A 26151-nucleotide genomic window follows, 5' to 3' on the forward strand; every position below is an offset into this window, starting at 1 on the left:
AAATGCTAAGTAGAGAATGGAAAAAATTCTTTAGAGGATAGTTCTCAACTAATTTTGCTCAACTATGGCTACCTTTGAAAGGACTGAATAATCATATCAAGATTGATGTTGACCCAAAGTTGAAGATAATGATCATAGAATACAATGCACTAAATAAGATAGCATTTTTCCAAGTTGTTAGGTTCCTAAAAAGTAATGGATCTTGACATAACTTGAGCCAAAAGACCAGACAATTTGAATAAAGAATCTAAGATCCCTACCACAAAAGAAGAGATCGTGACATAGTTTGTAGACAATATGGTTGCAAATTTACAATGCTTAGGTGAAGAAGCAATGATGAAGGAGCATCTTGGGTGTAAGAGCAATCTTGCATCACCTAAAAAATATTTTCTTTTCAGTTGTTTCTATCTTAATAAGGACTAGTAGACAGGGCGGTTACTATTTATGGGAACTTTTTATTTTTAGTAATTTTGTCATATGATTTGGAATGTTCTTAATTTCTATAGGAAGGTTCATTGTAGAGTTGTAAGCCTACCATAAAAATCTCATTGCTCTAGCTTAAGTACCAGAGAAGTTATTGCACATTTTTGGTGGAAAAATTTGCAAATTTTTTTTTAGGCTCACCATTGGAGGCCTTAGAGTGCCTGGATGAGGTCCGAAAACTCAATGGAAGGGTGCTAACACTATTATGAGCCTATAGATTAGGAGCTAACATTTCCAAAAAGTGGTTATAATAGCCAATCAAAGCAACTGTTTGAGAGTTATGGCCTTCGAAAGTTGGGCTACCAAAATTTCTAAAATAATTTGCTAAAGATGTATTTAGCCAACTCTATATGTATTGTTATGGTCTATCAGCCCTAGGTATTATGTTTGAGCATCTATAACCTTCCCAGGTGGCATAAAATTGCCTATTTAAGAAAGGCTCGAACATTGTCTAGGATAGCTTTGGGTAGTAGTTTGTAGCTTTGTCTTGTAGATTATTGTAATGAAGGCGCCCACGTGGGTTAACATATTGTACTTGTGAATTCTATAATTCTGCATTTTCATCACACATAAGAAGTCCATATTTTTCTCTCTCTTTTTTTGTTGTTTCTTTGTTTATGTTATGAGTTTATGGTTTTAAGGGGAGCACCCTTAATCAAGTGGTATCAGAGCTACAACTCTTGAGTGTGTGGATAAATTGTTGACTATGAGGTAGTTTACACCAGGACCATGGTTTGGGCTAAGTGTGTAGACATATCACCGATTGTGAGGCAATTTGCACCAGGGTTTCAGTAGAAGCATGAAAATGCCTCCACGAAGAGAGCGTGGTAGAAGAGCTATAGGTGTTACACTTGAGAGTTTCTAAGCCCTCCAAAGACAAATGCAAGCATTGGAAGAACAAATGTGTAGAGGAATAAATCTTCTTGTGAGAGATGAAAGTGAGGATGAGGACAAAGTAGATGAAAATGCCAAAGGAAAGGTAGTTCTAAACCCAAAGGAAGAGAGGCTTTTTAGGGCCATCTCCAAGATTGGAAAAAGACCTAAGTTTGAAGTTCCCACATTTTTGAGAAATCTTAACTTAGAGAAGCTAATCAATTAGATCAATGAACTAGAGGAGTACTTTGGGTATGAAGATATTGAGGATCCTGATAGGGACATGCAAAGATCTAGTGGTAGGAGGTTCAGTTGGAGTGAAATAAAAAGGAAAAGGAAAAAATTACTAGATGGGAATGGATGATAGATAAACTGAAGTGACAATTCATTCTCACGCATTATGAGCTTGATTTGTTGAAGAAAATGCAAGGGTTGAAGCAGGCAAGAAAATATGCTCAAGAGTATACCAAGGATTTCTACTGAGTTCTTATTAGAACCAGCCATGCAGAAGCTGATAAGGAGAAAGTCACCTATTATCTTTATGAGTTAAGGCCAAGCATTCAAGATGAGATAAGTCTAGTCCAAATGAATAGTATTAAGGAGACATACCAATTTTCTGTAAGAGTTAAGGAGAAGCTGAGCAACAAATTCGACAACAAGAATAGTGTAAGAGGTTGCGGTGGAAGATCTGGAGGACAATCTTATGATGGCCGTAATGATGATAAAAAAAAAGAAGGATGAGGCTAGAAGTAGCAGTTAGAACTAGAGGGGAAATAATTTCAATCATTTCCATGATTAAAACAATAGAGATTAGAGAGGAAGAGGAAGAGGACAAGGATCTAGTAGAGGAAGCTTCTATAGAAAATGTTTTCACTACAAAGAAGAAGGGCATAGAGGACTTGAATGTTCCTAGTGCCAAGGAAAGAAAAATCAAAGAAAAGAAGGCTAGGCTAGAGTTGCACATGTCGATGAAGATGTCACATCCTTACCTTACATTCTAAAGATGTTGAAAGAGGGGAAGTCTTAGTTAACAAAAGAGTCCTGATGATTGGTGAGAATGAACCTAATCAAAGAAGGAGCTTGATTCAAACAAGGTGTAGATGTGAAGATAAGTGTTGTGATGTGATCATTGATGGTGGAAGTACTGACAATCTAGTATCAGAAATGATGGTCACCAAGTTGAAGTTGATGACCATAAGATCATGGTCAATGAGCAGTGCTTAGTGAAGTTCAAGATTGGAAGTTACCAGGATGAGGTACTATGTGATATCATACCTATGGACATATGTCATATGTTGCTGGGTAGGTCGTGGCAGTTTGACAAGCATGCTGTACATGATGGGCAAGAAAATACCTACATTGGAATGAAACATAAGTTGAAGTCATTAAAGGAGAAAGAAGAAAAGCTATGTAGTGCTACTAAAATATGTTTTGTTGATGGAAAAGAGTTTTTCAAAGGTATGAAGTGTGAGCATGTGTGTTTTTCTATAATTTCAAAAGATAGTAAAGAAGAAATAGAGGAGGTGCCTGCAAATGTTGCATATATGTTGGGAGAATTTTATAATATTGTATCCAATAATGTACCTGATGTATTGCACCCAAAAAAGAAGATTAGTCACCAGATGGATTTGGTTCTAGGAGCCAATTTTCCAAACAAGGAAGTGCATAGAATGACACCAACAAAAAGTGAAGAGTTGAATAGGCAAGTTCATGAGTTGTTGTAGAAGGGGTTTATTCGAGAGAATCTAAGTCCATATGCAGTACTAGCTGTATTAGCACCAAAGAAGAATGAATAATGGAGGATGTGCATATATTCTCATGCTATCAACAAGATCACAATCAAGTATAGATTTCCATTACCAAGGATGGATGATATTATGGATTGTTTGAGTGGAGCTGAGTATTTTACAAAGATAGATCTAAAGAGTGGATATCGTCAGATTCACATTAGAGAAGGTGATGAGTGGAAGACTAATTTCAAGACAAAAGAAGGATTGTATAAGTGGTTAGTCATGCCTATTGGGCTAACCAATGCACCAAGCACTTTCATGTAGCTCATGAATGAGGTACTGAAGGAGTTTTTGGTTAAGTTTGTCATTGTTTACCTAGATGATATTTTGATCTTTAGTAATACATTGGAGGAGAATTTGATCCATATTCACAAGGTGTTTGATAAGTTGAGGGAAGAAAAGTTGTTGATAAACTTGAAAAGTACAATTTTGTAAAGGAGTTGGTGTAGTTGGGATTTGTAGTTTCAACAAAAGGCCTCAAAATAGACCTAGAGAAAGTGAAGGCTATCCTTAAATGGCCTACTTCAATAAGTGCAATAGCAATAAGATCTTTTCATGGACTAGCTATTTTTTACAAAAAGTTCATAAGAGGTTTATTAGTATTTGTGGACCCTTGACTGGAATAATAAGAAGGGATAGGAAAGAATTTCAGTGGACTGTAGGAGCAGATAAGAGTTTTAATATGTTGAAACAGAAAGTTACTGAGCAACCTGTTTTAGCACTTCCTAATTTTAACAAGGTTTTTCAAGTAGATTGTGATGCTAGTGGTACTGCAGTAAGATCTATTATGAGCCAAGAAGGTGGACATGTTGCTTGTTTTAGTGAGAAATTGAATGATGCCAAAAGAAAATATTTTTTTTATGATCAAGAATTTTATGCTATAGTTCAAGCATTGAAGAAGCAGAGACACTATCTTCTTCCTAATGAGTTTATTTTTTATACTGATCATCAAGCTTTGTAATATTTAAATAGTTAAGGAAAAATTGAACCAAAGGCATTTGAAATGGGTTGAGTTCTTGCAGAGTTATATACATTTGTTTTGAAACATAGGAGTGGAAAGTCTAACAAAGTTGCAAATGCTCTTAGTAGAAGACAATTTTTACTGATAGAAATGTAGATAGAGGTGGTTTGATTAAAGGAACTCAATAATTTGTATCCAAATGATCCTAATTTTGGTGAAGCTTGGAAGGCTTGTATAGAACCTATTACACTTGATAGGAAAAAGTGGTTGGATTTCATGATCCAGGATAGTATGTTGTTCAAAGGAAGCCAGTTGTGCATACCTAGAAGTCTAATGAGAGGTAATCTCATCAAGGAGAAGCATAGTGGAGGATTGGCTGGACATTTTGGCAGAGATAAAACCATAGCTTTGGTCACTGAGAATTATTACTAGCCATAGTTATAGCAAGATGTGAAGAATTTTGTATAAAGTTGTAGAGTATGTCAGATGGCAAAAGGAGTGTAGCAGAATATAGGGTTGTATTAGCCATTACCTATACCAGAGAAGTTGTGGGAGGATGTCAGCATGGATTTTATTCTTGGATTACTCAGGACTTAGTGTAGGTATGATTCTATTTTTGTAGTGGTTGATAGGTTTTCACAGATGACACATTTTATTCCTTGCAAGAAGACTAGTGATGTTGTTCATGTTGCAAAGTTGTTTTGCAGAGAAGTAGTAATACTGCATGGTCTACCAAAGAGTATAGTTTCAGCTTGAGATACCAAATTTTTTGGGTATTTATAGCATACATTGTGGAATAAGTTGAAGATAGATTAGAAGTTTAGTTCATCACATCATCCACAGACTGATGGATAGACAAAAGTTGTGAGTCACAATTTTGGAAACTTGTTGAGATCTTTGGTTGGAGACAAGCCAAAAGGATGCAATATGATTTTAACATAGGTAGAATTTATAGCACTAGTAAATCACCATTCTAGATTGTATATGGGAGTAGTCCCATAAATTCTTTTGAATTAATGCAAATGGATAAAGGAGAGATAAGTAGCGTTGAAGCTAAAGAATTTGTTGAACATTTGAAGAACATCCATGAGGAGGTGAGGAAACACATCATAAAGATGAATACATAGTATAAAACTAAGGTAGATGTGAAAAGGAAGTATAAGGAATTTCAAATTGGAGATGAAGTCATGGTTCATTTGAGAAAGAAGAATTTTCTAGTGGGTATATATAATAAGTTGAAGATGAAGAAGTTTGGATCATGCAAGATAGTGAAAATGCATGATTCTAGAAATGCTTATGACGTGGAGTTGCCTGCTGAATTAAATATTTCACCAATATTTAACATTTTGGATTCGATAGAGTATTATGAAGGAGTTGATGGAGATGAAGTTGTAAAAGCAATATGGAGTATTCCAATAGCTAGCTCAGCTACAAAGGAGATTAAGGAGATATTGGATAGTTGCATTGGAAAAAGTACAAGGAACAAAACTTATGAGGAGTATTTGGTCAAATGAAAAGGGATGTCACTAGAGGATTCATCATGGCTAGCAAGGGAGGAGGTTCAACATCTTGGTTTTGCTCAGAACACCTAAGACATGATAGAGTCACTTCTCAAATTACCCTGGGTATTTGATGCAGGAGCATCCTAGGTGTAAGAGCAATCTTGCATCACCCAAAAAATATTTTCTTTTTAGTATTTTCTATTTTAATAAGGACTAGTAGACAAGGTGGTTACTATTTATGGGAACTTTCTATTTTTAGTATGTTTGTCATATGAGCTCAGAATATTCTCATTTTCTACAAGAAGGTTCATTTTAGAGTTATAAGCCGACCATAAAAATCTCATTACTCTAGCTTAAGTATCAGAGAAGTTATTGTGGATTTTCAATGGAAACATTTGTAGAAAAATCTTTAGGCTTACCATTGGAGGCCTTAAAGTGCCCATATGAGGTCCAAAAACTTGATGGAAGGGCATTAGTACCATTTTGAGCCTGTAGATCAAGAGCCAACATTTTTGAAAAGTGGTTATAATAACCAATTCGAGCAACGGTTTGAGAGTTATGGCCTTTGGAAGTTGGGCTACCAAAATTTCTAAAATAATTTGTCAAAGATGAATTTAGTTGACTCTATATGTATTGTTAGGGTCTGTTAGTCCTAGGTATTAAGTTTGAACATGTAGAACCTTCCTGGGTGGCATAAAATTGCCTATTTAAGAAAGACCCGAACATTGTCTAGGACAATTCTAGATAGTAGTTCGTAGCTTAGTCTTGTAGATTACTATAATGAAGGAACCCATGTGGGTTAGTATATTGTACTTGTGAATTCTATAATTGTGCATTTGTGGTGCACATAAGAAGTCCATATTTTATTCTCTCATTTGTTGTTGGTATGAGTTTATGGTTTTAAAGGGAGCGCCCTTCATCAAGTAGACCCAAGTATTTTGCTTCCTTCAAGATTTTGTAGGTTGCACAAAGTTAGTTATTTACAATTTGAATGCTCACATTGTTAGGAAGTAGTGACTAGGGTACTTACTCAGATAATGCAATCAAAAAATGGTCAAATTCCAAATGACGTACAAAAGGAAAGTTCAAGTTCCACATGCATATCTAAATTTGTGGAGACTAATGAAGAAGAAAAAGAAGATTCCAATGCATCATATAGTGATACTTATTTAGATGGTGGGAGTTTATCTAATCCTCCACCAGGGATGATCAAAGTCCTAAGGATAATACATTTTGGAAAAGGCCAAGATTAGACCTTAGTTATTGTTCATCCTAAACTCCAAATTGATAAAATCACCAAATTATTTGGGGATATTCAAAGTGAACAAGAGAAAAAAATTACCCCTATATCAAAGATAAACTATGGCAACTCACTAAGTCCACCACATGAAATATTGCAATGGATCCCGAAGAAACAATATTTTAAAACTCAAGTGAAGAAAAATTTGCATACCAATAAGCACAAGTCCATAAAGCCCAAAGAACAACCAATTTGGACACTTAGTTTTGATAGATCTAAATGAAAATTAGGAGCTAGTGTAGGTATTGAATTAATTAATCTCCAAGGTAGGTCTTTTTATGTAGCATATCTCATACAATTTAGATGTACTAATAATGTTGCAGAGTATGAAACCTTGATCTGCGAAATTCTCTTTGCATTAGAGAAATATGTCAAATCTCTCATAATTGAAGGAGACTCTTAGTTGGTTATTAGATAGTAAAATCAATCTATTCTTGCAATGATAGAATAATACTTGCATACAGAAAAATATTTTGGGACTTATTGGAAGATTTTGAGGCCTTTAACATAAGGTCCATTCCAAAGAAGAAGAACATGGTATCCAATGTGCTTTCCATTTAGCAAGTGCATTTATGGGTTTTTAGTTGAATTGGTTTCTGCCCTATCTAATCTAGAAAACATTACAAACTTCCAAGTCTTCCAAGATGACCAAAATATTCTTGTGTTCATTATGTGCAATAGAATTTTCAAAGGACAAGAGATTGATGATACTCCCGATGAAAAACTCGAAGATGATGAGCTAGAGGATGAAGATAGGACTATAAATTTGAAGATCAATACAATTCCTAAAGGGATGGTAGAGTTGGAACGTATCTATGATTGAGATGAATCAACACATAGTAAAAGAAATGTTGAAGAAAAGGGGATAGAAGAATGTGATTTATATAATTTGGGTACGGAAGAAGCTCCTAAGTTAGTAAGAATCAATAAGGTATGTAACCCTCAAGAATGAGAAAATAGGCTTCAATTAATTATGCAATAAAAAGATGTCATAACATAGAGTTATGAAGAACTCAAGACATACTATCTTGAAATCATCACTCATGACATTCCATTGAAGCTTGATGCCAAACCTTTTTGTCAAACGCATAGACCATTGAATCCCATAATTGAGCCTTTAATAATGAAAGAAGTCCAAAAGTTACTTGATGCTAAAATTATCTTCCCAATCTAACATTCTACATGGGAGATTAATTTGGTTCTAGTAAGGAAAAAGATAGGAGAAATTTTCCTTTGTGTGGATTTTTATAAATTAAACTTGGCTTCCCAGAAGCATAACTACCCTTTTCCCTTGCTTTATGGAGTATTAAAAATTGTGAATAGGTCTAAAATGATGTCTTTTTTAGACAAATATTCCAAATACAACCAAGTAATGGTAGATGAAGAAGACATATTGAAGACTACATTTACAACAAAATGGAGAACCTTTACATACCGAAGGATGCCTTTTGGATTGATCGACGCAAGATCCACATTCCAAAGAGTGATGGATGAAGCATTCAAAGAGTTGATTACCAAATGCATAGTTATGTATATGGATGGCTTAACCATCTTTTCAAAAGATTAGAGTACTCATATTGTAGTTTTGAAACAAGTATTCAACTAATGTGAAAGGTATGACATATTACTTAATCCCAAGAAGTATTCATTTGGGATCACAAAAGGAAAGCTTCTTAGTCATAGTATTTATGAAGTTGTGATATCCATTGATCCTAAAAGGATAGAAGCAATTCTTAATCTATCACCTCCTCATATTTGTAAAGAGCTAAAATCTTTCTTCGGTAAGATCAATTTTTTACATAAGTTCACAAGTGGAATTGTTGAGATAGTATGTCCCCTTAATGAAATACTCAAGAAAGGAGAAAAGACTAAATGGATTCCTGAAAAAATAATTTTTTTGAAGATATCAAAGTGGCCATCTCTATGACCCCAGTGCTTGTAAGTCTAGATTGTTATTTACCATTCATAGTCTACTCATTTTCTTCAGAAAATTCATGTACCATGATTCTCACTCAAAAGAAAGACAATGAAGATGAGAGACCTATCACATTCATGTGTTGTTCATTGAAGAATATTGAATTGAATTGCTCAATTCTTGAGAAACAATCTTTTTCACTAATAAAGATAGTCAAGAAATTTTGCTATTACATACTTAGGAGTAAGGTATATGCTATTGTACCTAACCCTATAGTCAAAACACTACTAATGCAGAATGAAATAGGAAAAAATTAGGCAAATGGATGACTATATTACAAGAGTTCAATTTGGAGATTCAATCAATGAAGCTGGTAATATGACAAGGGATAACTAAGATGATCACTGATAATGAGATCATTGTTGACAATGGAATCAAATTTGATGATAAAATCAACATCGATAATCAATAGAAGATCATAGTGTCTCAATTGGATATTGATCAAGGAATAATCATAGATGTTTGGTATCAAGATATTGCCTACTATCTTTTGCAAAATTAATACTCTTACTAGATGAATGGTTTCCAACATAGAGGAATCAAGATGAAATGTGAATCCTATATGCTTCAAGATAGGAAAAATTACAAAAGAAATTATGAGGGAATTTATTTGAAGTGTTTGTGACACAAAGAAGTGAAAGAAGTTTTGGAATAGTTTCATGATAGGTATGAAATGGGACACATATCAACAAAGGCTATAGATCACATGATTTTGAGATTAGGTTACTTTTAGCTTACTATATTCAAGGATACATTTGAACATGTATATTCTTGCCACATTTGTTAGACAAGTGCAAATAGAGAGAGACATCTAGCTATGCCCCTACAACTAGTGTTTGAGGTACACCCTTTTTCCAAGTGGGTGCTGGACTTTATAGGACCAGTAAACCCACTATCATCTATAGGATATATGTTCGTCCTCACAACTATAAACTATTGCACATTCTAGAAAGAAGCTAAAACTTTTCAAACTTGCATAGCAAAAGTGGTTATTGATTTCTTGGAAGAACATATTGTCACAAGGTTTTGTATGTCGTTCTTCCTTGTATGTGATAATGGGTCATATTTTTTTGTCAATCTTCCTTACTAAATGGGCATTGGAAAATTAGGTCATAATCAAATTCTCATCTAACTACTATCCCTAAGGGAATGGTGTGGCTGAGTCCATGATTAAGAACTTGATTACAGTAATAAAGAAATTGCCACAGGAAAACCCAAAAGATTGGCACACTCAACTGAAATATGCATTATGGATGAACAAATTAAGGATTGAAAGTGCTTTGGGGGAATCTCCCTATTTACTCATCTATAGACAAGAATCAATATTCCCACTCAATCTCAGGATTCCAATTTTGAAATTCGTGAGAGGATATGTTGAAGATGCTGATAGAGTTTAGATTAGATTAATGAATCTTTTGGAATTGGATAATGGAAGGAAAACCACTTTAGAGTATATGAAAAAAAATTAGGCTTTCAAAAAATGATGGTTTGACAAGTGGGCCACTATCAAATCTTTCAATTTTTTTGACCTTGTTCTACTTTGGGACAAGACAAAAGAAAAGTTAGGCAGTGACACTAAGTTTCAATGCTTGTGGATTAGCCCTCATCAAATTGTAGAGATTTTGGGAGAAAATACTTTGAGGTTGATTTATCTGCAAGGGGAATTGGTTCCATTTCCATTCAATGGCTAGTTCTTGAAACATTATTTTGAGGCCTAAAAGTGGAAAAAATTTCAAAAATTAAATTAAATTTTGCAAGTGTGTTTATTTTCTGCAAGTTTATTTACTTCTTGTAAGGTTGTTTACTTTTAGTTGTGTGTTTATTTCAAGTTGTTTATTTTCTTCAAAAGTTGTGTCAGTTGAGGGGTTAGGTGCAATCAAGACTCTTTCTTGATGCATCCCATAGATCACTTCTTTTGGTTTCAACTTTTGGGAAGAGGTATTTATTTGTCAAAGCATTTAGATAATTTTTTTTCTTGTACCAATTGAAAATGAATGTTACTTGCAATTGTAAAGGACTTTCAGTCTTGAAATCAAGGTTGTTGATCAATACCTCTCAACACTTTGCAAATTTAAAGATTGACTATCCTATTATTTTTCAAATTGAGGTTGATAGTAGCAAGGGATAATCCAAACTTTTCAGTTTAGACAAAAGGTCTTCTTAAAGAACTACTAAGATTATTGTTTGGTGTAAGAGTTCCCCAAACATTTCAATACAAGAGGAACAAAAGGGTCATCAAACTAAAGAAAGAAACTAGAAAAACAACACCAATGCCTTGGCCACATAGTCTAGGCATGATCAGGTTATAGAAGAAAAAAAGAATCACAAATGGTGTTAAATATAAAGATTCTAGAAGATCCTAAAAAGTATTTTGACACATAGGGATATGCATTCCAAAATGGCTATCTACTATATATAAATTGCTTCATAGAAGAGTCAAATGGAAATGTGTGAGCTCCGCGAAGCAAATCAAAAGAGATTACTAAGAACCTAAACTATAAAATTTATAACTCATTAAGATTCCTTAGAATGGATTCTCTCACCTGGTTGAATAATGATTGCTAAACATGTTTTACAAGGATTCTTGATGAATGGACTGATGGAGTAAAAGGTTGTCTCCAAGTTGCTGAAATTTCATGATATACTACACTTCAAAATGTCAAAGGAAATGAATACATCAAGCACACATTGAGCTTGAAGATTTGAGATTCTAAAGTTTTGACTACCAAGGAACTTGAAAGATTCTTGAAGTGCTCAAAATTTTGTTATCATTTGACACATATCATAAGAATGCTTGCTAATGAAAAAATGTATTTATTATTCCTTCCCTTTTGTTGGGGTTGTTTGTTGTGGTCTCACAATGCATGCCCCATTTCTCCTATAAATGGGAACCCCCTAATAATTTTTTTTACCAAACTCTTAGTTTGGAGTTTGGCTCTTCTTTTGAACTCCCCTAGGAGTTTGGCTCAAGCCCTAGTCTCCAACTGGGAAGTTTGGAGGATGAGAGTCTAGAGACATAACAAGTTTTTTTGAACTCCTAAGTACTTAAGTGCGCATTAGTGCACTAGTGCACATGCACATGTACACACCTTCAGAGGCTACACACCTATAGAAATGCACACTAAGGTCTCCCTCTACACATTGCACCCCCACACCCTCCAACGTGTGCTTCCTGCTTGCCAACCTACAAGCACACAAATGCAAGGTTAGCCCTCTGCAAAGGTGTGCACCTTGGCAACAAATAAGAAGCCTAAAAAATAAATCTAAACTCTAAACTAAAACACCATGAAGGTCACATGTACATCTCTTGAAGGTGTACACGTGCACACCTTCAAACACTAAAAAAGAAACTAATAACTAAAATCTAAGACATCTAAGGTGCACACAAGGTGCACATGTCACACCTTTGTGCCTTCAAAATATAAGTTAAAAAAAAACAAAACATAAGCCCCCCCCTAGTTACACGTGCACTACACATGTGTGTACCTTGACTAGGTGCACACATGTGCAACTATGTAGAAAAGGCCAAATAGGGGCCCAATTAGTACACCAATGCACCTTCAAGGGTGCACTAGGTGCACTAAAGTTCATTTCAAGGCATTTGGGGGAGGAGGGGGGGGGGGGGGGGGGGGGTTAATGGTTTTGATTGCATTTTTATTGATTCTAACCAATGTTGGAGTAAATTCGGGTTTGTTTTAGGTTAGATTATTTAGCTTTCCCAACTAATGTTACTTTTATGGTGTAGATGAAATGACATCATCATCCTCTTCAATGGGGGAAAAGATAGTTCTGAAGCCCATTGTATTCAAGTACTAAGGTGTACCAAGGAAATCCTTGTTTTAAGATGGTCATGCTGAGATTAGAAACACAAAACTTGGGCATATTGACTAGAACACCTTCCTTACAATTTGTAACAAACTAAAGGTACAATCTGCAATGGTGTCAACACTTATCCGATTAGGCCTAGTTAATGCAACATCACATCCAACATCCATCCAATCCTTATAACTTATAATGACTCTTGCAAAAAACTATGTAATTGAAGGGAAGTTCATTAAGAGTGTTATAGGAGAGATAGTCCTAGATCTCCAGCCTAGAAACATTGAAATGGTATTCATCTTCCCAAGGCTGACTAATATTTGAAGATAACTTATGATAGAGCAGATAGATGGTATTAGGAGAATGAAAAAGAGGCTAGAGAAATAATTCAATCCTCCTTCTTGATAGAGAAAACACTAGTAGGCCATAGAGTTGGCGAAGTGGACATGACTGTTAGCCAAAAATGCACCCCCCCGCCCTCGCACCAAATATTTGAATTTAAATATCTGAGGCTCACCCAAAAATCACTCCCAATATTTGAATATTTAAGTAACATGGAAATATAAGATAAATAAATGAAATAAACTTTATTGTATTTCCTTTTTTCCTAAGTATATTTTTCCTGGCCCTGCAAATTTTTGGACTGTCAAATCTTGCATAGATCCATGGTGGATGCTTTCTCACATTATGAAATTGCTCTATATTTATGCAATGCGGGCAAGCACCTCACTACTATGTGGAATGTGGGTCCTATTTTTTATGGGATGCAGACGAAGTAAAAGTGTTAGGCAAGTTGTCAAGAGAGTTGGCATACAACTAGATTTCTATTGGTAGTTTCTTTCCCACATTCTGTATTTTATTAGACTTTCTAACAATGTGGGGAAGTGATGTTATGACATGTAGACTATTGGGTCCACTATTTTGTGTGGGCCACCAAGGCTAAAAGGTAGTGCCAGAAGGGATGCCAGGTCGTGTTGAGGTGGATTTCCTTCTAGTTGATTCATGTTGATTCGCCAAAAAGGGTGATGTCTTGTCATGTTGGATGCTGAGTAGTATAGTGGGCTTGAAAGTTTCAAAGGCAAGGGCAGTAATACTAAGGTCTTTCGTGATCGTTGATCTTTTGTAGATTGATGATCAACACTTTTCCACATTATGGAATTTCAAGAACTTTAAGTAATGTGGAGAAGTGCCTGAAGGACACATGTCCTTGCAAGGTCGAGTAATAACAATAGTGGTAACATCATGTTTAAGTCATGATTACTTGGGTAGTCATAGTTAGGGTTTTAAAGGATGGCACAATTATGATGAACAAGATGGTCAAACCATGAGGACCTTACAAGGTGGTGAAAAGATAAAAGACTATTGGCCCATGTGGCTCATATTGGTTGTAGGACTCAGTTGACCTATTGACTTTTACTAATTTTTCAGGCCAACTATAGGAGAAAGATGGTTTTCCTATGCAATCCAATCATCTTGATCATTTCCAACCACTCTCAAACAAATTCCATGCTTGGTAAACAAAGGAAACACTCCACCACCTCTAGTTTTTTCCATCTACTTGGTCAGAATGATTAAATGGTGCCATTTCTATCTTCTCAAGGCTCTATTTTTTGGATAAATATTAGATTTCATTGCATCCAAATCTATGCCAGGATTAGATTTTCTCCATATCTGTATGATTGCTCTTTGCAATCTTAAATGGTAGTGGTTGATTTTGGTTTAGGATAGAAAATATCTCAGTTATGCCTAAGCTATAAAGGTTATTTTTGTAAATTTTGTTAGGGTTAGACCCTCTCTATTTCTTTGGCATTGCTCTACCATGCTACTATAAATCCCCTTTGCCTTTGAACTATATGGAATTCTACCTTATCTCCTTCATCCATTGATATATTGTGTAAGACCTATTTTCTTCTCATTATTGTATTGTGGATATCTATAATCTTTCATGACTATATCTCTTTGACCTATGAATGATATATAAGTGATTCTCATCTTTCTTGTGTCATTTATTTGGGGTTTTGATTTGCATATGATTGTTAGATTAAAACAAGTCTAAATCAGTATATCTTTGATATCATAATGGTTCAAGTGTGTATGTATGGGTAGAGATTGGTTTGAACACTCTATTTTGGTGCATCACCCCTTAGGTTAGAATATGTAGATTTTCTTTCTATGCATTCCTTCTACCTTTTCCTCTCCAAGAGTAGTTAGGTGGACCCTGATAGTAAAGGAAGCCAACCTTCTCCAGAGACTCAACATCATACTTCAAGTCCCATAGCTTGGAGGTTGTTTCCATGTTTCATAAGGTTTTTCTTATGTAAAAACTTTGGAATAGGGTGCAAACATTTGTGAAAACAATGAAAAAGGGTTATATGGAGGATGGCATTGGATATACAATTGTACTTTTGAGTAGAGTCATGGAACTTTTTGCAGTAGGACACCTTCACATCTAGATGGTCCACTTTATTGAAACCACTAGGATGACAAAGATGCCAATTGATTGGTCTACTATCCTTAGTGATACAAAGATGCCAATTGATTGGTCTACTATCCTTAGTGAAAGACGATCCAAGGTTCTATATCACATCTTATATGGTGTACTTGTTGGTGGCAAGTGTTAGAGTAAATAATTATTATTTACACTTTTACTTAAGTTTACTTAGGTTAATGCATTTATTTATTAGTTGTAGTCTAGGAGTTGTTGACAACACAAGAGTTTGTTCCTATCTAAGTCATACTTATCCTCTCACCTTGATCGAGTATATCCCAGCTTTTGTAAATGTATGCTTAGTTGTCGTTCTTATCTCCTAGCATCTTCTAGCTTGTTCTAGAAGTCTCCTTGAGGCCTTTATATTCGAGCTTTCTCATTGTATTTCTCAACTCATTTTCAAGTCATATTGTACAACAATTTTATTTTTCTTATTTTTGCAATATAATTTCTCTTTGTTGCTTCAAGCTCTTGTCCCTTCCTTCTTTGGTTTCTCTTCAATAGGTTATTTGCATGCAGGTGATCTTAGCGAGCTATGAAGTTGGATTTCATCAACTTCTACAGTAAGAACCATAGATTATCTAGGCCTTTACAAGAAATAGAGCATGTAAGATACTAATGATTGGCCCTATGTGGTGTATCTACAATTGGTAAAAAAGAAACCCTTAGAGAAAAGTGTGGAATAAAGGGTGGTGAATGATGGCTTCATCTTTGCAATCATCCAATTTATAGAAGGTGATTATGCAAAAAGGATGTTAGTAGAAGCAATGACTAGGATCATACAGATTGACACTTACTACATTCATTTTAAAAGTCAGTACTCTAGAAAACCCAAATAAGCTCCCAAGATATCCATCGAATAGGCTCATTCTTCTGGAGATTTCACACTAGCTCACTTCTACATACGATTGAGTGAGGAGAGAACCTAAGAAGACATGGTTATGACCCATTATAATTAGCTCTTCAAAGGTGAAGCAAAAGAAAGACATTGTCACTTTTGATTCTAAATGAGATCAATATCCCTTGGAAGAGTACAATTCCCCTTGCCCCTACTTTAACAACATTAGGATGGTACAAAATTTGGTAGGGAAGTAGTTTTTACATGAGGATGTATTAGAAGACCATTGGATGAATGTAGTAGATGAATATGATATCTAGATAAGGGAATACTATAGGATTACTCTATACCTGGCAAAAAAGTGCTAAAAATAAAAATCTCTCTATAGGTGGGGGAAAAATAATTCACAAGATATCTTGGATCCTTCATATACAATCTAGGGACAAGATCTATGATTGACCTATAATGAATGTAGAGGAGAATGTAGATATCAATCATCAAGCTAGGCATATAGTCCAATTGATGAAGGAATGGATCGAGAAGCCTTTCAAATTGGATCTAGTTGCTCAGTCTATTCCCCTACAAGCCACTGCATGGCTAATTAAAGGAAAGGTTGTATTAGTAATAATACCAAACTTCCCTACTTAATCCCCAGTAAGGCCAAAAATGGTACACTAACATGAGAGGGAGGTTGAGTAATTTACGGTTGATAAGGACACAAACAAAAGGAAAAAAAGTACCTACAAAGGAAAAGAAGCGGGTAGCTCACGCACAAGCACCTCAACCTGAACAAAAAGAGGCATAAGATGAGTCTCAAGTACAAGAGCTTGTTAAAGACTCAGAGCAAGAGCCACAAGTTCCTCCAGAAGGAGAAGAGGTATAGGACAAATGAGCATAGGAAGGATAGCTAGAGGAGAAGAGAGTACTGCCGGTGGCTATAGAAAAGGAAGAAGCCTCCCCCTTGGCTCCCAAAAGGGAAAGTATTGAATTAAGTATTGCAAGAACATGAAGGAGAAGATTAAAGAAAAAGAACACTCTGTTGGTGTTTTAATACTACAAGTTTCAAACACCCAATGAAAGGAACAAATACATCCAGGGGCAGCTAATTCCCATGTCAACATACCCATTCAGACATTGGGCCCAACTATAAGGCTATACTCCTTCTTAGGGTTTAATCTAGTGGCAAATATTTTCCAAATTGCTAATCTCACTCATCGGGGACCCTGAATTTGGAAATTGTTTTGGAACTTTTTGGGTGGCAACATCGCTTGCAATTTACAAAAACTGGGTCACATGCTCGAACCAATAACCAATAATGATATATAATCATTTTTATTTTGATGATAAATTTGCCAATGGAATCTAATCTTTCCACATGAAAAATTAAATGTTTTCACCCACAATTTCTGAGGCATGTCTGAATTGATGGTCATATTTGCCAATCTACAGTAAAAATTTAATTTGGGTTATAGGTAAAGCACAAAAATTTGACAAGTGTCTCTAATTTAGAGAATTTCTTATGAAATTTTTATACTTCTAATCTTTGGCCTGAAATAGATTATACTATGGACAAGTGTCATTATTTTATAATCTTTCTTTGAAACTTGTTGTACTTTAACTTTTTAGCTTGAAATGGGATATAGACCATTGATTTAGGATCATCTAATGGTCATTAAATAGGGTTATTGTATCTTGGATGATACAAATGTATGGTTTCTATATATTTTTACTTTTGGTTACAATTTTATGAAATAATTAAAGATTCACTAGGGTTTTACAAAATTATCATACGAAAGGAAAAAAATTGCCAATAAAATTAAAATTTTTCTAATTTTGAAATTTTTTTTTGCCATTTCAAATTAATTTTTTGCCCCTAAAATAATGTTTGATTTGCCATGATTTTATACATTTTTCCAAAGGGGGGTTTCTTAAAGTTATCCCTACTCCTTCTTCTTCTTCAGTCTCTGCAAAACCTAGGCGAGTGAACCTATAGATTCTTTCATATGGTACCAGTTTCAAAAGTATGCAATCTAAATCTATACAAAGAAGATAAAACCCTAAATCTTCTATTGCTTATGCATACAATCATGGACATGAAATAGCTAATAACATGAATCATGAACTTGATAAACTAAGTGAGGGAAACTCTTTTTAGCTCTTCAACAAAAAGGGAAAAGATATTGATTATAAGATTGATTTTCAACATAACCAAGATATGAACAACAAATCACATAGATCCTTTAGCTGATCAGTGCCTTACCTATTGCAAAATTCCACAAGTTACTAACACACATCCTTGGAAATCATTAATACATTTCATATATCAAGACTCCAAATCTATCCATTCACCTTGTGAATTAGGCATTTGCATCATCTTTGAACCTCATACTCAACCTATCTCTTCACAAAATCTGCAACCCCATTATGATAAATTAAGAATTTACATGACTCCTTCAATCACAAGCAAAATACACCAAACATAAAATCTAAAATAGATTCCAACTAGATTTGTGCTCTTTGTTCACAAACCATACAAACAACATAAATAGGAGACAACATTCAGTCTAAAGATAAACTCATTGCTCATTTTATTTATTCCTTTGAAAAAATACATAAAGGATGTATGTAATAACTTCGAAAAACAACTCAATAAACCAATACTATCTATATTTACTCCATTAATGTTGTTCAAATACAGAGAGAAATGTTGGTCATAAATGGCGAAATCATAGTTAGAGCTCTACTCAATAGCCAACCATCAACAACCCTAGAGAAAGAGAAAAGAAGAGATTATTAAGATTAAAAGAAATCTTAGATCTGCTATGAAACTACCATTTGTCCACTTGAAGAACCTCCATCTACTGGTAAAAAAATTCTCTCTACTCTCATCCTATAACTAAAAATCAGATATTATCTTCTTGCCTCTACTAACTAATAAAAATATCTTCAAAAGATGGAAAAATGTAACCAATTTTCAAGAAGATGCAAATGCCATTAAAACTCATACCAAAACCATTTCTAAATGATTTTAGAGGAAAAATGATACTCATAAAAACATTTTCCCCCAAATCTAAAGCCAACAACTCCCTTGTCTACTCTCTAACTAATTTTGAAGCTTAATAATGAAAAATACTCATTCTGCTAAGAATTACCCATATTTTACAAAACTTCTTGTAACTTTTACCATTTAATACCTATGCACAATTCTAACTGCAAATTTGGAAAGTTTGTCTTCTCTTATTTCCAATGGTATATTGCACTCTAAATTTTAGATAAAATTGACCCCTCTGGTGTGATTTGAAAAAATTAGGCCCTTGACCATGTTTAAAGCATTTAAAAGGACAAAAAAATTAAAACATCATATAGTCTGAACTATGAATTATCTCAAATTTATTTTCAAGTTTTAAAAATTGAAAGTGCATGTACATTTGAAGGAAAAAACAATAAAAAATAATTTTTATGAATTCATATTTTCCCCTCTTTTGGGATTTGGATCACACCTGGTCAACCCTCCTATGACATGTGTCAGCATGTTATTGGTCCACCATTACACAATCGTCATGACTTGGGCACAGGTGGAATCGCCTGATTGGCTGGACTCTCACCTCACTAACTACATCACTATGTCCTTGCCACATGTTAGTGTCTCACAACTTAGTGACTTTCACCCTTAACCACAACTTAACCCAAGAAACCATGTGATTAACTCCTTTTCACACTTTCAAAGCTCATTTTCTTGACCACAGGTTAATAGTTTTGACCACATGAAATAGGCATTTTTTTCATTGTTGGAGCCCTTTTTATTGACTACACAGTAATTGCCCTGAAACTATGATGTGGTTATATCTAACATTCTCACACCATCACTGTGGTTAGGCCTAAATATGGCTTAACTAATGCAAATGGGTGATTAGCCACCAATCATGTGGTCAAGATTGCCAAGATGTAACTACCACCTAGACCGTCAACCACGTGAAACTGCCAATCACATGGTCAAAACCGCTAGTAGTTAACCACCTTGTTGACCCCTAACCTCAGGATCACTGGGCCTACCTTAGATTTTGTGCCACATGGCACCTTCCTATTCATCCACCAAAAACCATGTCATTTGTTGATGTCACCATCTATAACTTGCGGTTTGGTTCAAAACTTTGTCTATGACATCATCATCATTGCTAGTTGTCAATCTGGGTGGGTGTGGGCTTTATGTGTGAGATTTTTATCTTCAAAAGGCTCATGCTTTTGAGACACTAAGATATAGAGTGGTTGGGCATTTAAACACATAAAAAGCTCCTCACATAGGCAAAGTGGGATTAAACAATTTCACTATTTTCCCAAAAAACATGGTTGTTCTTGTGCACCCAAACCTCCATACACAAACCTTGCAACCATGAATTCATGTGTTATCAATATTTTATTGGCATGGCCACATCTTTTCTTTTACTCTAGACACCTTTTTCTCCAAAAACTAGCTCCTCATGCCTCCAAAGTTGATTCAAGCTCATGCAAAAACATCTCTTGCCCCCTTTTGTTGAGTTGCCATTTTGTTAGAAAGTCTTATGCGTGCCTCAAAAGAGTGGTTGTGAGCATCTCGAGAAATATCTTCATAATCTATATTCATGACAAAAGATATGGTTTCCATAATGACAATCAAATGTATTCATCTAGTAATCTATTGCATCATGGTATTAGGTATCTTATTCAATGGAACATAATTCTCCTCGAAACTCTTACAATTATCCAAGTGTTCTGACCAGTGGCTTGATTGATGCTCAAATTCTAAATGATAAGTTAAAGCATTTTTCTCACCTTGAATTGAATGAGAATATGAGGTACAAAAAACTAAAGAAGAGAAAAAATTATCACAAATAAAGAAAGTAGAATGGATGGGGAACTGGAGTGTGGAGGCAACTCTTCCCAGATTAATGAATATCATAGTTATGCAATCCCTTCTTATCACTATTTGATCTCTTCCCTTTTCCCTTTCTTTATCTTTATTCCTCTCTCTTGATTTGTGCTTAGCTCTCCCTTTTCTCTTCAAAACATCATCCAAGTTCCCAATGGGGAGATATTTGGTAAGAAAAATGATCAAGTGATCATTGTCATTCACCATACTGAAACATTGCACAGTGTTTGGATGACGTAGAGTTTTCCATAGATCAAGCTCCTTTCTAAAGCTTGACTTTATCTGGGGTCTAGACAAAATAGAGGCTCGAATAGTTTTTGCAGCAACATCAACACCACGCTAGCTCACCAAATAGATTTCTCCATATGAGTCTTTGCTAATGCATTTCCAATTCTTCAAGTCCACATCATTAAGGTGAATTTCTTTTTTATATGATTCTAACCATACACCAGCAAGAAATGTCTAATGGGCACCAATCCACATAGATAAGAAGAACACTGAGATGCTCACTAGGAAGTTGCCACTACATGAATTTTCACGTCTATAGCAGCACATAACAATTTAAAACATTTATCCATCCACTTGGTTACGAGACTTGTCCCTTCTTTAATTAAAAAACCAATCCTATAATAAAGTCATCGTAGAAAATTTAGGAAAGTTTTTTTGTTTGTTTTGTGTCTATGAGCACCATCCCATACATTTGTTTAGGAGAAACATTCTTGCCCTGTCATACCATCATTCTCAATACACCAAAGGGCTCCTCATCAAATGCTAGCTTCCAAATGTATATGTGAGAAGTATTAACATCTCCCTATAACCATGCATTTGAGTTTTAGAGATGACCAAATTTCTAAATGCACATGAGATTCTTAATTTTATATCTTAACATGGATGTTATATAAATACCAAACCTTAAAAAAATTTCAACAAATTATGAACTCTTTGGACTTCTTCAATATATTGCACTCTTTTACCATTTACCATGTACATAACCCCACACTCCAATTTGAGGAAGAAAGATGATCATCATTATAACCTATCTTTAAAAACCTTTTCAAATCTCATAGTGTCTTATCATGCTACAAAGATTAGTTAGGCCCCAAAGTGGGTCCAGCTAAAATATAATTTTAAACTAAGACACCTAAACTTTCAAAATTATTCAATGAACATTTGATACTAACTTTATTTCAATTCAATAATTATTGCATCATTTGAAACTCATTTTACCACTTTCTGCAATCTATGATCTTCTTCCCAGAAGGCCTCTGAGACGACTTTAAAAATAAACCAAAACCAACAATTGGACCCTAAGATTTGACATATCTGTTAGGATAAACCACAGACAGAAATAAAAACTACATGCAAATATAACCAATAAAAAAAATAATAGAACACACAGAAATGAACACAAGGCACCAAGATTTAACGTGGTTCACCCAATCCCTGGGCTACGTCCACCAAACAGCAAGTCCGATCTTATTACAATCCAGTGATTACAACTTGATTACAATCCGTAATCCCCTACAACTCAATACCGCCGCAAGAACCAATTTCGTATCACCACACATAAAAATACCCAACCCTAAGCCCTTTTTATACAAGTATTAAACCTCTTTAGGGTTATAACATGTCGGCCATATGTCGGCCATAATATGTCGGCCATAATAATGTCGGCCATAATATGTCGGCCATAATATGTCGGCCATAATATGTCGGCCATAATAATATAGCTATCATCATCCAACCTCTTAAAATAAACACAGTAATCTGAATGACACCTGTTATATCCATGCTCATGCATAAAACTGTCAAATTTCAGATACCATTGCCGAGGTGCTTGCTTCAGGCCATATAAACTTTTCTTCAATTTGCACACTAAGTTCTCCTTACCTTTGACCTCAAAACCCTGTGGCTGAGCCATATATATTTCTTCATCGAAATCACCATGAAGAAAGGCTGTTTTAACATCCATCTGCTCTAAATGCAAATCTTCAGTAGCCACAAGACTTAAAACAGTACGAATAGAAGTCATTTTAACAACAAGAGAAAATATCTCATCAAAATCAATTCCCTTTTTCTGTGCAAATCCTTTTACAACTAACCTGGCCTTAAATCTTTTCTTACCTCCTTCCTCTTCTTTCAACCTGTAAACCCATTTATTCTGTAAAGCCTTTTTACCTGCAGGCAACTTGCACAAATCCCATGTCTTATTTTTCAACAAAGAGTCCATTTCATCTTTCATTGCAGACTCCCACTGAATCTTAGTATCCACCTGTACAGCTTCATCATAACTTTCAGGTTCACCAGCATCAGTAAGTAAAATAGAATACAAAGAGGGAGAAAATCTTTATGGAGGTCTAATTGGCCTTGTTGACCGTCTAACATTCACTGGTGTGTGTGGTATTTTTTGTTGCAGTTGTTGCACATCATGAGGAATGGCTGGAACATCAGCTTTTGGAGTATCATCCAACACTACATAATCATCTTCTTTCTTCTCATGTTGCTGCAACAGATCTTTGTACAACACTTTTTCATTGAATATGACATCCCGGCTTCTTATAATTTTATGATTTTCAAAATCCCAAAGCCTATAGTCAAATTCATTAATGCCATATCCAACAAAGACACATTTCTTTGATTTCGCTTCTAGCTTGGTTCTATTTTCAGAGTCTATATGAGTAAAAGCTTCACAACCAAAGGTCTTGAGAAAAGAATAACTCACCTTCTTACTAGTCCATGCTTTCTCTGGAATACCACAACCCAAAGGAGTAGAGGGACCTCTATTAATCAAATATACTGCAGTATTGACAGCCTCCGCCCACATGTGTAAGGGCAACCCAGCATGCAACCTCATGCTCCTTGCGTGCTCCATTATAGTCCTGTTCATGCGTTCAGCCACTCCATTTTCCTGTGGAGTCCTTGGAACAGTTTTTTGTCTACGAATACCATTAGTGGAGCAATGATCTTCAAATTCATGACTGCAATACTCACCACCATTATCAGATCTGAGACATTTTAATTTCTTACCAGTCTCATTTTCAACCAAGCATTTCCATTTCTTAAAAGTTTGAAATACATTAGATTTCTGTCTAAGGAAATAAACCCATACTTTTCTAGTTGCATCATCAATAAATGTAACATAATAATGAGAGCCACCAAGGGAAGATACCTGAGCTGGTCCCCATACATCTGTATGCACAAGCTCTAATTTCTCCTTTTTGTTTTCCTTCCCTGTCTTTACAAAACTCACTCTCTTTTGTTTTCCATACACACAACTTTCACAAAAATCCATATTCACACATTTTAGACCTGGTAAAACTTTCCTTGAATGAAGTACTTTCATACCTTTCTCACTCATGTGCCCAAGTCTATTGTGCCACAACGCTGTATCAGAATCTACATCAGCTATTTGTTCTCCCTGCTCAATTGCAGTAATTGTTCCTGAATATTCATTTTTCTCTGAACCAATCAAAGTAGAAGGAACAATATGACCTGTACAAAGATATAAGGTGCCTACTTTCACACCTTTTGCTACTACAAGGGAACCTTTTGAAACCTTCCAATTTTTATCATTAAAAGTAATTACACAACCCTCATCACCGAGTTGCCCTGCTGAAATTAAATTCCTACTCAGCTTTGGAACATGTCTTACCTCATGTAGTAGCCAATGATTCCCATTCTGCAACTTAATCTTAATTTTTCCCTTTCCAACAATCTGACAGGGTTCATTATCCCCCAAATAAACAAGCCCAAAATCCCCTTGGACATAATCAATGAAATAACCTCTATGAGGTGTAGCATGAAAAGAAGCACCAGAATCTAAAACCCATGAATCATCAACACTCTCTAAAGACAGAAGCAAAGCATCCTCTTTGGATTTTTTACTTACCACATTTTCCTCTTTGTCTCCATCTGATTTATCTCCTTCATTTTTCTTTCGAGTCCAACAATCTTTCTTTTTGTGCTCTGGTTTCCCACAGTACCAGCAATCATTTGGTCCTCTCGATTGAGACCTCCTCCCCTTTGACTTTCCTCTTGATTTCCCACGATTTCCAGAGTTACTTCCTCTTTCAGTCATTCTACCCCTGCTTTGTGCATTTAAAGCACTTCCTGATGTAGATCCACCTGAGGATTTTCTACGAGTTTCCTCACTTAAAATAACACTGATCACATCATCATATTTTAGGGTACTTGATCCAAGAACAGATTACTCACCGCCATTACCAAGCCATTCCAGCTTTCAGGCAAAGAACACAAAATCAAGAGAGCCCTAATTTCTTCATCAAAATTGATACCCACAGAAGATAATTGACTAGTAATAGTATTAAACTCATTTAAATGATCTGCAACAGATCCACCTTCTGCCAATAAACGCTTCATGAGAAATACCTTATTTGAAGTGGAGGGCTTTTCATACAGTGTCGCTAGGGTTTTCATCAAATCTTCTGTCGTCTTTGCTTTTGTAATATTAAATGCCACCGATGGTGCCAAGCATAACCGAATGCTTCCGAGTGCCTTTCTGTCCAAAAGATCCCATTCAGCCTCTGACATAGTTCCCTGATTCTTGGCTTTTCCTTCCAACGGCTTCCATAAATCCTTCTGATATAAATAGTCTTCCATTTGCATCTTCCATAACTGGAAGTTATGCCCATTAAACCTATCAACCCTCAGCTTACCATCATCTGCCATTGCTCCCACTCAACCGTGAGACTCCCACTTAACCGTGAGACTTTCCTGCAGAGGATAACTGAGAAACAACTAGGCTCTGATACCACTTGTTAGGATAAACCACAGACATAAATAAAAACTACATGAAAATATAACCAATAACAAAAATAATAGAACACACAGAAATGAACACAAGGCACCAAGATTTAACGTGGTTCACCCAATCCCTGGGCTACGTCCACCAAACAGCAAGTCTGATCTTATTACAATCCAGTGATTACAACCTGATTACAATCCGTAATCCCTTATAGCTCAATACCGCCGCAAGAACCAATTTCGTATCACCACACATAAAAATACCCAACCCTAAGCCCTTTTTATACAAGTATTAAACTGCTTTAGGGTTATAACATGTTAGCCATATGTCGGCCATAATATGTCGGCTACCATGTCGGCTACTTCCAAATTTTTTTTTTTCGGGGCGATGCCCCGAACCCCACTATTTATGAAGTATGTACAGTACTTTCCTGATCAGTCACCACAATCTA

The sequence above is a fragment of the Cupressus sempervirens genome, chromosome 7, assembly GCF_028749045.1.
Source record: "Cupressus sempervirens isolate cs-2001-9-10 chromosome 7, ASM2874904v1, whole genome shotgun sequence".
Lineage (NCBI taxonomy): Eukaryota > Viridiplantae > Streptophyta > Pinopsida > Cupressales > Cupressaceae > Cupressus > Cupressus sempervirens.